We start from the raw sequence: 17322 nt of genomic DNA on the forward strand, positions 1-17322 counted from the left end.
AGAGCACATTGGGTGGCACGGGATACATGCGGACGTGCATTGTCCTGTTGGAACAGCAAGTTCCCTTGCCGGTCTAGGAATGGTAGAACGATGGGTTCGATGACGGTTTGGATGTACCGTGCACTATTCAGTGTCCCCTCGACGATCACCAGTGGTGTACGGCCAGTGTAGGAGATCGCTCCCCACACCATGATGCCGGGTGTTGGCCCTGTGTGCCTCGGTTGTATGCAGTCCTGATTGTGGCGCTCACCTGCACGGCGCCAAACACGCATACGACCATCATTGGCACCAAGGCAGAAGCGACTCTCATCGCTGAACACGACACGTCTCCATTCGTCCCTCCATTCACGCCTGTCGCGACACCACTGGAGGCGGGCTGCACGATGTTGGGGCGTGAGCGGAAGACGGCCTAACGGTGTGCGGGACCGTAGCCCAGCTTCATGGAGACGGTTGCGAATGGTCCTCGCCGATACCCCAGGAGCAACAGTGTCCCTAATTTGCTGGGAAGTGGCGGTGCGGTCCCCTACGGCACTGCGTAGGATCCTACAGTCTTGGCGTGCATCCGTGCGTCGCTGCGGTCCGGTCCCAGGTCGACGGGCACGTGCACCTTCCGCCGACCACTGGCGACAACATCGATGTACTGTGGAGACCTCACGCCCCACGTGTTGAGCAATTCGGCGGTACGTCCACCCGGCCTCCCGCATGCCCACTATACGCCCTCGCTCAAAGTCCGTCAACTGCACATACGGTTCACGTCCACGCTGTCGCGGCATGCTACCAGTGTTAAAGACTGCGATGGAGCTCCGTATGCCACGGCAAACTGGCTGACACTGACGGCGGCGGTGCACAAATGCTGCGCAGCTAGCGCCATTCGACGGCCAACACCGCGGTTCCTGGTGTGTCCGCTGTGCCGTGCGTGTGTTCATTGCTTGTACAGCCCTCTCGCGGTGTCCGGAGCAAGTATGGTGGGTCTGACACACCGGTGTCAATGTGTTCTTTTTTCCATTTCCAGGAGTGTAGTGCCGCGTAGTCAGCGCGTACACAACTTTCCCAATAGAGCACGCCCCGCTAAGCACAACAGCTCAGTCGCAGCGCTCGTCCATCTCCGCACTACGAGATGGCGCTGTCTTAGAGACGGATCAAATTCTGCTTCCGCCGATCCGCGTATTAATATGTAACGCAACCAATAAGATTGCTGCTAACGTAGAACCTTTTCTCCTCGCGGATCACACTCGCGCAGTGATACAGGAACGCGCGAGGAGGTATTATAACAAGTGTACAGACCTCCGATTAGTCAGTCTGCATTAGTCTGTAGTCAAGTTTCAGTCTGCGCCTAATAAGATTACCATATTCCTGTACGTAGCCATGAAGATAAATGTATAGACACTTTTGTCAAGTATCAGAGATATGTGAGAATAAGATTAACGTACCAAGACCAAAGGAACTTGAGATTGTCAATTGTAAATGGCATCCAGAACCAAGTTAAGTTATTTTTATGCTTGTTATTATTTTAATAAATGTGTGTGAAAATTAATCAAGTACTGTTTAAAGTTGGTCACCGTCAATCTGCTACTCTAAGCGTGCAAGTGGCATTTCTATCGTCTGACCTAACGGCAGAAGATAAACACGCCACGACAAGATCACGAGACATATTGCTGACACTCGCCTACTTCGTTAGAGCGACAAGTAAATAATCTGATGGTGTGTGTACCGAAGGTCTTACAGTACGCACACCACAGAGGGCAAGGAAGGTTAACTCATCGACGTGCGAGATTAGATGGACTGAAAGAGATGGCCTAAGCATGACACCCGTGTGGAGAATGTATAGTTACGAAGATAAGACGGATGCTTTGGGCATTCCCCCGAAGAAATGGAAGGTGGGAGGCTCGTTACGATAGACAGTAACATATGAAGGACAATGACACACAAACGACCCAATCAGGCGAACGTATATGACAATTTAACTTTCTACAAATAATTGCCGGTCGGTGTGGCCGAGCGATTCTAGGCGCTTCAGTCCGGAACCGCGCTGCTGCTATGGTCGCAGGTTCGAATCCTGCCTCGGGCATGGATGTGTGTGTTGTCAAATGGTTCAAATGGCTCTGCGCACTATGGGACTTAACATCTGAGGTCATCGGTCCCCTAGACTTACAGCTACTTAAACCTAACTAACCTAAGGACATCACACACATCCATGCCCGAGGCAGGATTCGAACCTGCGACCGAAGCGGTCGAGCGGTTCCAGACTGAAGCGCCTAGAAACGCTCGGCCACACCGGCCGGCGTGTGGTGTTCTTAGATTAGGTAAGTTTGATTAGTTCTAAGTCTAGGGGACTGATGACCTCAGATGTTGAGTCCCATAGTGCTCAGAGTCATTTGAACCGTTTTTACAAAAATTGCTAGTCACAATGAGTGGGATACGGAATGGAAGGCCAACATCAAGTGAGAAAATGGCACGCATCGACCGACTGGGCGGTTACGGAATAATAATATATTGCTTTCCGGATAAGATGGCTTGCAGTACGATGAACCCAGGATGTGGTCCCGTGTGTGCGTGGGATTCTCCTTTGGGTGACTAACACGTGAAACTGAGGATAACAAAAGCAGAGCTGCTCAAACATGCGGAAACATTTTAAGGACATGTGGAAGAGAAATAACGAATAAACCATTGAAAGAAACACATATTAATTTCTACGTGAGTGGGTACCATGTTTACGTTCCAGGTTACAAACGCTGCTCAATGTGACGACTATGTGCATCCACTACAGCATGGAACTGCACTAGAGAACGTGGACCACGGAATATTCAGCTGTCATGATATGGACGGTGCAATGCTTCAACATCGCACCTTGCATCCAGCATTCTCAGCTATGGCAACAGTATGCTCTTCAACAAGTCTTTGCTGCAACTGACCGTTGGCATCTCCCATAAGCAATTCCCAAATCGCCAGTTAATTTCCGAATCATATTCTTTGACCCTGGTGCGGAAAGAGGACACTCGTATTCTTTTAACGCTCGATACTCGCGAAAATCACCAGCTGTATTGGTGCTGTTTCGATCAAACAGCTTTGCGAGTGAAGCCCTGCTCAGCTTGTCCAGACCCATGTCGATTGTCTGAAACAGTACTGCACACTGATTCTTGTGTTTCAGCACTATGTCGTTGCACCAGTAACAGAGCCAAACGCAAGTCATAACACTAGCCCTATTAACAACGCAAAACCTGCAACACACAGTATGAGCATCATTCCTATAAAGTTTGGTACCCATACGGTAAACAGTTTTCCATCTGAACTGGCTCAAGTCACGAAAGTTTAATCATAAACACCCTGTGTTTAACAACTGATAAGAATCGACCGAAATTGAAAATCTGAAGGTATTGCCTTCCGCTACATACACATATCGCATGGAACTACAGTGCGGGCGGATTGAGTGTTAAGCGCAGATAGTTCAGCAGGTAAGAACACAATCCTGAAAAGGCAAGGGTATAGGTTCTAGTCCTGGTGCGGTCCGGCACACAATTTTAATCTGTCAGGAAGTTTCAGATACAAATACGCTTTGCATCCTCCGCTGTAGGTCTAATTGCCGGTCGGAGTGGCCGAGCGGTTCTAGGCGCTACAGTCTAGTGGATGTGTGTGATGTCCTTAGGTTAGTTAGGTTTAAGTAGTTCTAAGTTCTAGTGGACTGATGACCTCACAAGTTAAGTCCCATAGTGCTCAGAGCCATTTGAACCATTTTGTAGGTCTAATTAAATCAGATGTCCTTTTTATTCAATATATTCATACTGAAGAGATACTCAAGTATGTACTACATGCAAATACACTTCTCGGGTCGGCCTTTCTCAGGCAGTGAGATTTATGGCAGCTGAGCCTACCGAGCCGGCCGCGGTGGTCTAGTGGTTCTAGGCGCGCAGTCCGGAACCGCGGGACTGCTACGGTCGCAGGTTCGAATCCTGCCTCGGGCATGGATGTGTGTGATGTCCTTAGGTTAGTTAGGTTTAAGTAGTTCTAAGTTCTAGGGGACTGATGACCACAGAAGTTAAGTCCCATAGTGCTCAGAGCCTGAGCCTACCGATACCAGGCACCGACATCGCACCGTAACAGAATGATGCTGACAATATTTCTTTTCCGCCAGAACCGATTATTTGAATACAGGTTTTGATGACACGCCGACTTGTAGCGTAGTCCGAGGTCTAGGGCAGGAAAGAAGGTTGAAATTTGTTTGTAAGTTTTCGAAGATGTATCGAACGGTTCATTTAAACAGGCCTCATGGGCTGATTCAGCGTGTTTGTATAGGTTGTCGCAAGTTCGCACCAGATGTAGCATCGACAGATAATTTTTCTACGAAAGTTAACTGTTATCATATTGCTTGTAGTTACAGAAATGCCCTCGAACATACTGAGCACCGCAGTTGATTGACACTAATGGAAACTACTACATTAATTGTTGTCACGATGGGTCTCATTCTTTGGATCATCATGAGTCTAGTGTACACAGCATGCCGTGTCTGCTGCCCATGCTCCTGTCAACCGTCAGCAGAATGTTTATGGTCGTTGTTTGCAGATTTTTTCCATAACGTTACATATGACACCTGCAACTATAAGTTGTTACTGGGACAACTGGCCGGCCGGTGTGGCCGAGCGGTTCTAGGCGCTTCAGTCCGGAACCGCGCGACTGCTACGGTCGCAGGTTCGAATCCTGCCACGGGCATGGATGTATGTAATGTCCTTAGGTTAATTAGGTTTAAGTAGTCGTAAGCCCTAGGCGACTGATGACCTCAGATGTTAAGTTTCATAGTGCTCAAAGCCATTTTGAACTGGCACAACTTAACAGCCTGATGATGTTTTAAAGATACGACACAATAAATGTGTATTAAGACAGTTGTGGTGGTTTTCATTTGTGAGTAATATAGGAATACTAATGTTGTATAGATCAGATGCAGAAAGACTGTCTCCAGTTTTTCAGGCAAGAGAGACTTTTAGTGACCATAGCGTGGCATATGACTGACTTGTTAAGAACTCATGCTCGTCCGACACACACAGAGAGGCACTCAGAGAGAAAGCAACAACAATACCAGGAACACTGACCACTCGTGCAAGAACAGATACGCATGCTGCCACTTATGCACCATCTGAATTATTCAGACGGTAATAGTTCCAGCCAACTGATACATTTCAGACGGATTTGTGAAAATCCCCTAAACTGGACAGGGGCAGTGAGATATCAAACTGAGTACATTTGACTCTTTTGAAAATATGCAGTTGCTGAACAAAAATATGGCGAGAAATGCACGCCTGAACATAAATGCAGATGGTATACAAGTATGCAGGTTGTGCGGTTATATTTGACCACGAGCGGCTCTTGTGTAATGTCCTCAATACGTCGCAACTGTCAGTCGTGGTCAGAACAGCGTTCCGTGTACTCGTGAGTGCAGTACGTCGGAGCTAAGCGTCTTCGAACGTGGGCCCATTGTTGGTGCTCGCGTGGTGCGCGCTATCGTAACCAAGGGAGCCGAAATCTTTTGTGGCACAATACGGAAGATTTATGAGACAATGTCGCCGATTAGGTCCATCCCATGATCGGTGATGTTATGTTGCAAGACGAAAGGTTCCCTGTCCATGCAGCTCGCATGATCCAGGACTGGTTTTGTAAGCTCGACTGTCTCTCTTTCTTTCGTGTGGCGGCTCTCTGCCACCAGGTGTAAATCTTTTTAGTTGACGCCACTTAGGCGACTTGCGCGTCGGTGATGATGAAATAATGATGAGGTCAACACTCAGTCCCTGAGCGGAGAAAATTCCCGATCCGGTCGGTAATCGAACTCGGCCCCCTTCCGTCGGCATCCAGCCAGCTGACCAGGCGGTCAGCGCGAGGCTGAATTGTTGCATCTCCCCAACCGACCGCAGTCACCAGATCTCAATATTATCGAACCTTTGTGGTCGACTTTGGAGTGAAGGCTGCTTTATCGCTGTATACCTCCATTAGTGTTGCCTGATCTTGCCACTATTTTACACGAAGAAAGTATAAGGTTACCTTCAAAGACGTATAGGATCTGTGTTTATCCATTCCGAGAAAACTATTTTGAATGTCAACGGGTTTCCAAAAGTGTATTAAGCACGGTAATGTGTAGTGCTTTTGATGTGTCCATAATTTTGTCCAACCTCTGTACAATATACCAATAAGGATTTATTTTAAAATAAGGAGCAACTTCTAGTGGTATACTGTATTGAGACACCTATTAGTATCTTAATAACATATTAATATTATTTTTAAGTTTTAACATACATAACCAGCGAGTTGCTTTGCCACAAGACAGATACTACGTATGAATGTCAGAATTAAATATGCTCGCACCGTCTACGGAAAGTCACATTAACTGAGCAAGGCAGCTGCTGTGTGCCATCTATAAGGGACTGCTGCAATTAACAAGCGACCACGATTCTGTGTGTAAATGGTAAAGCGAAAATTATTTTAAACCGACGTTTATGCTCAAAATCATATTTATTAATTGTGAAATGATTTTTAACTTAGTAATATGTGTAGTGGAAGCAAACAGATACTATTGCAAATATAACCAAATGTATTTTAGAGAGAGAGAGAGAGCAACGCAGATAGGTGGGTAGAGGCAGTACTTAGAACAAAGATGTATAAGAATTAGGAGACCTCCCAAAGATATGAAGCGTCTCGCTGATCCACCGTTTCTAGAAGGAGTTCTTTCCGAGAGTGCGTTGTAAGCAGTCACGGAGATAATTCGTAGAGGAAGCCTCTGATATGCAGTCGTATAAAAACTCTACTTTGGTACTGTCGATAGTGTTCCAGAAGTATGATTGTAACGGTGGCCAAGTGTCTTACATTTAGTTAATAGCCAACTTCCGCAGTGCTGAAATGTACACCACAACTTAACTTGGCATGGCTAATGGCTAAGAGCACAAGAGAGCCATCACTTGTCCCGAATCACAACTACTAGAAGGAATACATATTGAAGTTGCTGCAGCGAATAGACTTAAGTAGCGATGATGTGAGGCGTGAGAATGCGAGATAACGATATAAATGGAGTTGGATATTTTTATAACAAGTTAAACGGTGATAGTGTTGTTGGGATATTACTACGCCAAGTTAATAAGGTGCACTGTAAAGGAAATGAGCCAAAGCCTGTAAATCAGAAACCGCTGAAGGGACCGTAAAAGGAGTTCCTGTGAAAGAAGGTGCGACTGCTATAAGAGTGCTGCGCCCCAAACTCGCGTCTAGAGGGTCGTGGACTCATACCCAAGTAACAACAGAGCGACCACGTGCGCGAGTCGACCATCCGTTGCTCTCAGTAGTGCCGAAAACAGACACACGGAGGATTCAGAAGAGTAAAGGGGTGTAGTGCGTTTCGTTGCAGCGGAAGCAATACGGGGAACGGAAATTCATTGACGAATGGCTCAAATGTAGCGAGAACACTACACGTCCGACGCTCAGTCCGATCTATGGGAGAATGGCTGCCGCCGTAAATTACCGATATTCAATAATGAGGGCATCGACGTGATGGACACGGGTATTGGTAATACGGTGTGGCGTTCCAGACCGTGCGTTGTCGGCCATCGACTACCGCTTATGCCACGCCTTGACTGTTGCAACGTACATGCAGTGCTCTCCGTACACTTGGCCATTCTTCGATGAATATCCGACCCACGACTCATTTCGCCGTCAGGAAATGCACTTCTACCTCTTCTCTTTTCTAGAAACCGCTGTTTCCCTGTGGAGGCTAGACGCATACACGTGGTAGCTCTGTCTTCACGTGGCTCTAGCGGCGAGGTCGAGGCCTGAGCCTTCTTATGGGGACCACACTTCCTCCGTGGGCAACGGCATTACGATCCCTTCAGGGGCTTTCATTATACAGCCTCCGGCTCGTTTCTTCTTGAATGCTCCTGATACTTTCGATTTGTAAAGCCAAACTCAAAAAATGGTTCAAATGGCTGTGAGCACTATGGGACTTAACTTCAGAGATCATCAGTCCCCTAGAACTTAGACCTACTTAAACCTAACTAACCTAAGGACATCACACATATCCGTGCCCGAGGCAGGATTCGAACCTGCGACCGTAGCAGTCGCGCGGTTCCTGACTGAAGCGCCTAGAACCGCTCGGAGCCGGCCGGAGTGGCCGAGCGGTTAAAGGCGCTACAGTCTGGAACCGCACGACCGTTACGGTCGCAGGTTCGAATCCTGCCTCGGGCATGGATGTGTGTGATGTCCTTAGGTTAGTTAGGTTTAAGTAGTTCTAAGTTCTAGGGGACTTATGACCACAGCAGTTGAGTCCCATAGTGCTCAGAGCCATTTTTGAACCGCTCGGCCACCCCGACCGGCAGCCAAACTCATTGTCGCATATATGATACTGATAGCAGAAATCATTTGCGTAAAAAGTGCCGTTGCCGTTACATGTTCTTGCGCTCCCATCTGTGAATGAATCCTGCTCTTCTGTCTGTTCTGCTTCCTAAGAACTGTTTACATTTCACAGTTCTACGTGCTACTGCTGTGATAAGGTAAACTGCGATATTCAAACTCAGATAGCTGCCTTTGATCAAATACGATCAAAACCAGCTCCCTGTTAATGGGTGTACCATGTATAATTGAACGACACAACTGCTCCGACTATTGCACGTACTTGTTAACATTTTTAAATACTCAGAGCAGGCAATGTGGTGAAGGGACTTCGGTGAACGCACTCTTCATAATTAAGCGTTGTTCTGAAGTCGAATCCTTTAGTGCTCAAAACTTACATTTCAGTGAAACATTTTATTTAACTTCTATTTACTGCAATAGTTGACAGTAAAGTGCAAAAGTCAAATAAACTACCAGTGATCGTAAATGTTGTTTCTTCTGTTATATGCGCCCCCACACCTTTATTTTTTGCACAGTGTAGATTGTTAATGTCGTACATTACATTACAGTATTTCTTTTTGTATTTCTATTTCATGGTGAATGATGTGTATCCTGATAATGCGTGTAAAAAAACAGTCTTATGGCGTGAATGGCTGGGAGATCCCGGCTCAGCTACCTAAACTCCGCGCCCCCAGGCGCTTTTTATCCGCGAAGTATCAGATTCGTGTGTGTAAGTGTACCTGTCAAGTGTAGACAACTATAAAGTTGTGTGTGTAGTGTAGTGTGTTGTGGTGTGGTGTTCGAGTTGGAGATGCTGAGGGAACCGGCGCCGGCAAATAGCCTATTGTCTCTAAGAGCAGCAAGGTGACGGCCGGCTCAGCGTCCCCTTCCGACGGACCGATCACCATCACCAGTTAATTAGTTAGTTCCAGGTATCATTTGAATGATTCTTTTATCGAACTGATGTGAAACGAGTCAGCTTACGGGATATGTATAATATACACACACATACACACACACTATCTACACTACCAGTTTTAAAAAGAAATACCTGGACAGAATAGATGGAGTTGTCCAGGAGAAATTATTTTAAATTAGATTTAAAACGTGCTTCGCTAAATGTTATGTTTTGGACAGATGTTCAAAGACTTTTGTTGCTGCATATCGAACTCGTTTCTCAGCCTCTGACAGCTTTAACAATGGTTAATACAAGTACTTTTTCCCCCTGGTGCTGTAGGTGGGGACATCACTGTTCTTCTCAAATTGTGACGGGTTACATACGTCAAATTTCATTAGCGAATATATGTGTGACACCTCAGTTAAAATGCCTAGCTCCATGAATAGTTCCACGGTGAGCACCACACATTATTCTTACTTTTGTGCAATCAATACTTTCTTTATAAGTGATGATTTCCCCCAGAAAATTGTTGCTTAAGGCATTATCGAGTGGAGACATACAATATATGTCTTGAGACTCTTACATTTGTTTCCAAGGTTAGCAATTATACGGAGAGCAGAAGTAGCTGAACTTAATTGTTTAAGAAACTCAATAGATGCTTCTTCCTGTTCGTTTTTATCAATTTATACATCCAAAAATTTGCTGTATTGTACCTTATTTGCTACCTTCTGCTCGTCTGTTACATCAAATGTTGGTACAACTATTTGTTGTATAGAAAGGAATGTTTTTTTTTTTAATTTAGGGGGAATCCGTTTTCGGAGAATCGCTTAAAATGCTTTGGAAGATATCATTTACTAATTCTTCTGTTGGTTTCGCTCTAATGGGATTTACTATAACGCTAGTATCGTCTGCAAAACGTATCAGTTTTACCTACTGAATGTTAAGTGGTACTGTCTCATAGTGTCACTTCTTGGAACATAGAGGAGCGGTTTGGAATTGAATCCACAGGGCCGTTGTGTGTGTGAGACAGCTATCGTTCCGGTCCAATTAGGAACGGACAACATAAGAGAAAAGAGACGGTAGCATCAGTCATTGTCAGCCGCTGTAGCTCCGCATCGCACACCTTGGGCGGTAGCTGGCGGCTGGCGGGTAGCGCGAGTGCAGGCTTGCTGGACGCTGGAGAGAGCTGGAGTAGCCTGGAAAGTGAGCTTCCCGGGTCCAGGCCGCGCACTTTCGCTGACAGCCTGATCACGCACCTGTCAGCCTCACCACTCTCCCATTACACAAACACGCAACGCCGTCTTCGCGGATGCACGTCGCGCCTACGTCAATACAGTGCCTAATTTCTGCACGTGCGGCACTTGAACCTGCACCAGTAGGTGTGGTCACATCCGCTTCGGATCGCCGCCTAACTTGCTTTACAGAGCGAGCCACGTTCTATGTTAAGGAGCGGATTTCTAGCACTTTGTCGCCTAGTCGTAGTCCCATCCAACCGGAATGATTTTCTACAGACGATCACAACAGTATCAAGAAAACAGCCGACCAATTTCGCCGTTTCCAACATACTCGTTCCTGGGCGCCTGCCGTGACGATCTGCCGTTTGTCAGGGTCGGTTACGTCATTGGATTTGGCAGACAGAAAGAAGATAGTTGTTCGTTTAGCAGCATTAACTAATTCTTCCACTCAACATGATGGATATTTTGTTCCTGTAGATCTGCACAGCGTGCACAGTTTGCAAGGAAAGGAGAGGAGCCGATGACAAGTGAAAGATAGCTCGTTATACTCCCTCTTGTGACGCGACTGGTTGAGGGAAAAAGTAAGGACTCGAATTTCAATTTCGATCCGATATACTTTCATCAGAACACTAGGACTTACTCCGCATTCAAACATTATGACCTGCCTATAACAAAATAACCTCCGCTGTAGAAATCAGCATCAGTCCTGGAAAAGTTGATTATGCGAAAATCATCTGGCTTTCTTCACATCGGGTATTCTCACACACTGTGTGATCAAAACTATCCAGATACCCCCCCCCCCCCAAAAAAAAACATTAGGTGCATTGCGCTGTCACCTGCTGCCAGGTACTCCATTTCAGCGACCTCAGACATCGTGAGAGAGCAGAACGGGGCGTACGCGGAACTCGCGGACTTCGAACGTGGTCAGGTGATTGGGTGCCACTTGAGGCATACGTCTGTATGCGAGATTTCCACACTCCTAATCATCCCTAGGTCCACTGTTTCCGATGTGATAGTGAAGTGGCAACGTGAAGGGACACGTACAGCACAAAAGCGTACAGGCTGACCTCGCCTGTTGACTGACAGTGACCGCCGACAGTTGAAGAAGGTCGTAATGTGGAATAGGCACACATCTATCCAGACCATCACACAGGAATTCGAAACTGCATCATCATCCACTGCAAGCACTATGACAGTTAGGCGGGAGGTGAGAAAACTTGGATTTCATGGTCGAGCGGCTGCTCATAAGCCACTCATCACACCGGTAAATGCCAAACGACGCCTCGCTTGGTGGAAGGAGCGTAAACATTGGATGATTGAACAGTGAAAAACGTTGTGTGGGGTGACGAATCACGGTACACAATGTGGCGATCCGATGGCAGCGTGTGGGTCTGGCGAATGCCCGGTGAACGTCATCTACTAGCGTGTGTAATGCCAACAGTAAAATTCGGAAGCGGTGGTGTTATTGTGTGGTCGTGTTTTTCATGGAGGAGGTTGTACCCCTTGTTGTTTTGCATGGCACTATCATAGCACAGGCCTACATTGATGTTTTAAGCACCTTCTTGCTTCCCACTGTTGAAGAGCAATTCGGGGATGGCGACTGCATCTTTCAATACAATCAAGCACCTTTTCATAATGCATGGCCTGTGGCGGAGCGGTTACACGACAATGACATCCCTGTAATGGACTAGCCTGCACAGAGTCCTGACCTAAATCCTACAGAACACTTTTGGGATGTTTGGAACGCCGACTTCGTGCCAGGCCTCACCGACCGACATCGATACCTCAGTGCAGCACTCCGTGAAGAATGGGCTGCCATTCCCCACCAAATCTTCCAGCACCAGATTTAACGTATCCCTGCGAGAGTGGAAGCTGTCATCAAGGCTAAGGGTGGGCCAACACCATATTGAATTCCAGCATTACCGATGGAGAGCGCGAGGAATTTGTAAGTTCAGCTGTTAATCTTTCCTCAACACCTGGCAACGTTCAAATTCGAAATTCTACTTAAGTTACTTTAATAACAGTCGCTATTTGCATTAAACATAGGCCAGATTAGTCTTTAATAACTCTACTCACCCGAAAAGTGGAAAGTCGAATACTGCGTACGCCACGCTGATTTGGATAAAGGTTGCAATAAAAAACTCGCAAATATTTGAAACATTGAGAGCAGAACGCAATTTAGTGTCTTTGTAATTTAGTACAATCCACACGAAAGCTCAAATTCATGAAATGAAAATGGAATGCTGACATAGATTTACTCACATGTACGCACGGTTCTTTTTTTCCCCTTGTACAGCCATCCGAGGCTTGTGCTCTCCGTCTGCTAGAGATACGCGTCCACGGCTTTCACTATAAAGTGCCCACAACAACCGACTCCTGACAACAACGGTGTTACCTTTCTCACTCGGGGCGCACGGCGATGGGAACACCATTTCTTAGCACTGCCGACTCAAACAGCATCCTCACGTAACACCCAATTCTCAAATCTCTTACCGAGCGAGGCGGCGCAGTGGTTAGCACACTGGACTCGCATTCGGGAGGACGACGGTTCAATCCCGTCTCCGGCCATCCTGATTTAGGTTTTCCGTGATTCCCCTAAATCGCTTCAGGCAAATTCCGGGATGGATCCTTTGAAAGGGCACGGCCGATTTCCTTCCCCATCCTTCCCTAACCCGAGCTTGCGCTCCGTCTCTAATGACCTCGTTGTCGACGGGACGTTAAACACTAAATCTCCTCCTCCTCTCAAATCTCTTTCTCAATTTTAATTCAATTCAAAAACTATTTTTTTCTATATTACGTATTGGTTTCTAGAATATAATGTCAAAATTTGGAGTCTCTGTTTGATTAATTACATCCACTAGAACTTTTTTTTGTTTTACTAAAACTGTTCGTAACACTTCTGATCCGAACTTGCCACTTCCTCCCCTCTTCATTAAGCAGTACTTATTAGCCTGGAAATTAACTGATAACAGGAACGTGCTGCTGGAATTTTTACTTCCTAACTTATCTCTAAAGTGTAGATAATCTACAATACTTTATATTGTTCTGTGCTAAAATTTAAATCTTCATGAAAATCCCGAAAAATAAAAAGTAACGCAACAAAAACTTCAGGGTCTTGATTTTATAGTATAATATATTTATTACTACATTTTCGAGTTTGTAGCTTTACAATACTGCACGTCTAAAAATTACGAAAAACCTGGAATTTTTGCAGAAAATAATATGTTCATCATTGTCATACTCAGCATATGGTACTTTTACATGTAATTGCAAAGTTTAAGTTACAAATTCCATTATGCACTGGTGTGAAAAGGTAAGCGCAAATGTAACTTTCGCATGATTTATCAATACCAAGTAAAATTTGTCCTTGAAACTTGGACGACACATAGAAAGAAGTGCTACTGTATAGCACAGAAGGTAACTGAAAGAAATACGAAATGAGAAGTACATAATGGCACTTTTATTCAAAGCCAGTAATTACACTGAAATTACCGCGATTTATTACGTTCCTCTGGACTTTACAAAAGATAGGACACGGTTCTTAATGCTGTGCAACGTGCTCCGATGCTGGCTACAAGGTTGGTAAAGACTCCTTGTGGTACGCCGTGCCATTCCTCCAGAAGCGCGGTCGATAAATGCTGGATGGTCGTCAGTACCCGTAGACGCAAACATGTTCGGTGGGATATATGTCTGGGGAACGGGCAGGTCATTCCATTCACCGAATATCCTCTTGTTCCAGGACATTCGGCGAATGGACTCGCCTACCCGTTCCCTGACTTAAGTCTCACAAAGCAGGCGTGGCGTGCGGTGGGAAGACGCCTTGAAGTACATGCACTTGCATGTCATCCGCGCTTCTTCTATAATGTCCAGAGCACCATAATAAATCACGGTGACTTCAGCGTAATTAGTGTCTTTGAATAAAAGTGTCAGTTTCATTCGTATCATTGCGCATTTCTTCTAATTACCTTCTGTTCTGTTCCAGGTATTTGGGTGTCACTCTCGACCGTACACTAACCTACAAGGAACATTGTCTGAATCTGAAGCAGAAAGTATCCTCCAGAAACTTCCTTCTTCGGAAACTGGCGGGATTGAACTGGGGTACACATCCACAAACATTAAGAGCAACAGCTCTTGCCTTAGGCTATTCTGCAGGAGAGTATGCTAGCCCAGTGTGGTACAATTCAGTACACGAAAATCAGGTTGATGTAGCCTTAAATGACAGCTGTAGGATTGTTACAGGCTACCTAAGGCCAACCCCCATGGACAAAGTTCAATGTCTCGCTGGGTTTGCTCCATTTGACATCAGAAGAGAGGTCGCCGCTAACATCGAGAGTTAAATCAAATACAGTGACCTCACATCCACTCTTTGAACGTCAACCTGCCAAGCCAAGACTGAAGTCGAGGAAGTGTTTCCTAACAACTTCACAGCCCTTAGAAGGATCAGTTGCGGCTACCCGACTCACCAAATGGAAAGAAAGACGCCAATACCTCGTAAACTGGATGACACCACAAGAATCCCTGCTGCTGGACATATGGAGAAGTGGGTCATCTGGAAGTCCTTGAACAGACTACCGACCGAAGTCGCAAGATCGAGGGTCAATCTCCTTAAATGGAACTTCCAACTGACTAATACCAACACAACACAGTGCGAATGCGGTGAATTGCAGACAACCCGGCATCTCTTCAAATGTAACTTATACCCAACCAGCTGTAGCATGAAGGAGTTAACGTCTGCAGCACCCAGTGCTATCAAAGTTGCCCAATTGTGGGTGAATACTGTATAGTTTTCCTTTATGTGTTCATTTTAGTGTACCTCTGACACGAATAAAGAAAGACCTTCTGTTCTATACTGTAGCAGTTCTGTGTGTAGTCCACGTTTTGAGCCTTGTTCCTTGGCAGTGACACATCATGCGACAATTACTTTCGCCGTTTAGTTTTGCAAATAAGTGTATTAATTATTAGGATCTTTTGGATACGCTGTTGCGAAATCTCTAGCTGTGTTCACGGTCAGGCAGTCATCCCAGCAGAGGAGAGGCTCTGTGCTTTCTTGCTCCTGTCAAAAGCGATCGAGAGTGCTTGCTTCTCCACAATCCCTTTTATATGTCTCTCTCACAGCGACGGAAAAAGGTATGGCTGCGCGGGGTAGCTGCGTGGTTCAAATGCGTGTGAAATCGTATGGGACTTAACTGCTAAGGTCATCAGTCCCTTAGCTTACACACTACTTAACCTAAATTATCCTAAGGGCAAACACACACACCCATGCCCGAGGGAGGACTCGAATCTCCACCGGGATCTGCCGCACAGCCCATGACTGCAGTGCCTAAGACCGCTCGGCTAATCCCAAGCTGCGTGCTCTGAGGCGCCTTGTCACGGTCCGGTTAAAGTCCTCCGTCGCGCATGTGTGTGTGTGTGTGTGTGTGTGTGTGTGTGTGTGTGTGTGTGTGTGTGTTGTCCTTACTGTAAGTTAGCTTAAATTAGAATAAGTAGTGTGTAAGCTTAGGGACCGATGGCCCCCAGTAGTTTTGTACCATAAGACCTAACCACAAATTTCCAAAATTTCCAAAAAAAGGCATGAAAGCTACCCAAGGTTCCATTTTTAGCAGTATCCAGCTACAAGACAGAAGGAGAGGGTGTTAACGTTGTGAAGGGAGGCGCCGCCGATGGTCCGGCGCTCACCTGCTGCACTAGGTGTGGGCGGCTGACGTCAGAGGCGCGCTCCCGCTCCTACAGACTCCGCAGCGGTCGCATCTCCGGGCGATCGCCGTAGCTCCTGCAACACACCACACGCACTATAAATTGACCGGCTCTTTGTCCTCAACAGTATCATATTTTTGGTCATAATATACTACAACTAGTTTCAGATGCTGTTACCAAACCATTAATCGAGTCTCAGACCGAAGTATCTACTTCTTTAACTGTGGGAAGACGCTGTCTCCAAGAATGCCCATCCGTTAGCAACAGTTGAATTTTATACGAGGGCTGATTAACAAAGACTGAGGAAGACTTTTTCCTGTAGCTTCCCAGATCGTTTCCTGTCAGTACATCACTATTTGAACTATTTGAAAAGAGCACTTTTTTATCTATGATAGGCAGCAGCACTCTCGTACGAGTAGGCGGGTAGCGCTGTTCTATTTTGTAGACATTCTTTGCATTTCGCGTACGAAACAATGCAGCTGACGCGAGACGCGTAGTACGGCGCAATAAATTTCTGTGTTCGTTTAAACCATACAGGCCAGCCGTTGTGGCCGAGAGGTTCTAGGCGCTTCAGTCCGGAACCGCGCGACTGCTATGGTCGCAGGTTCGAATCCTGCCTCCGGCATGGATGTGTGTGATGTCGTTAGGTTAGTTAGGTTTAAGTAGTTCTAAGTTCTAGGGAACTGGTGACCTCAGATGTTAAGTCCCATAGTGCTCAGAGCCATTTTTGAAACCATAAAGCCACTGAAACTTACCAAAAACTGCAGCAAGCGTACGGTGAACTTTCATTACCTCGTGCAACCGTGTGTAGACGGTTCAAGAACTTCAAAGAAGGCCGACTTGTCTATGTTAAGAAAGGTGGGCCTGGTGTTTTGGCTTCTACTGTGACTGAATATCAACACAGCTCCTGTGATTTTCCATCAGGATCAGCGGATAGCATCACGTAACCTCAGTGATTCGTTTTTCGAGAGGATACGCCTTGAGCAAAACACAATTTTTATTTTTATTCCCCAGACATGTTTCGCTGAAGTTTCAGCATCACCTGTGGGTTTCTCGTTATCCTCTATAAAGCAGAAAAAATGCTTTTTACTGTTTGTACACATATAGATTTAAGTTTTTAAGACAGTATTTACATATTTGAAA

General features: G+C 46.0%; 1 protein-coding gene across 3 annotated transcripts in view; it reads right to left on the reverse strand.

Annotated features, from left to right (window-relative positions):
- Positions 1 to 17322, reverse strand: part of LOC126172270 (diacylglycerol lipase-beta-like) — an 828807-nt gene that overhangs the window by 238261 nt on the left and 573224 nt on the right. For 2 of the 3 annotated variants that reach the window (XM_049920867.1, XM_049920866.1), the window contains exon 3: positions 16162 to 16255. The exons of the other annotated variant lie outside the window; for it this stretch is intronic. The gene's annotated coding sequence lies outside the window, so the exon portion shown is untranslated. The remainder of the gene's footprint in view (positions 1 to 16161; positions 16256 to 17322) is intronic. 3 annotated transcript variants of the gene reach the window in all.

This window comes from Schistocerca cancellata, chromosome 1 (assembly GCF_023864275.1).
Source record: "Schistocerca cancellata isolate TAMUIC-IGC-003103 chromosome 1, iqSchCanc2.1, whole genome shotgun sequence".
In the NCBI taxonomy this organism is placed as follows: domain Eukaryota; kingdom Metazoa; phylum Arthropoda; class Insecta; order Orthoptera; family Acrididae; genus Schistocerca; species Schistocerca cancellata.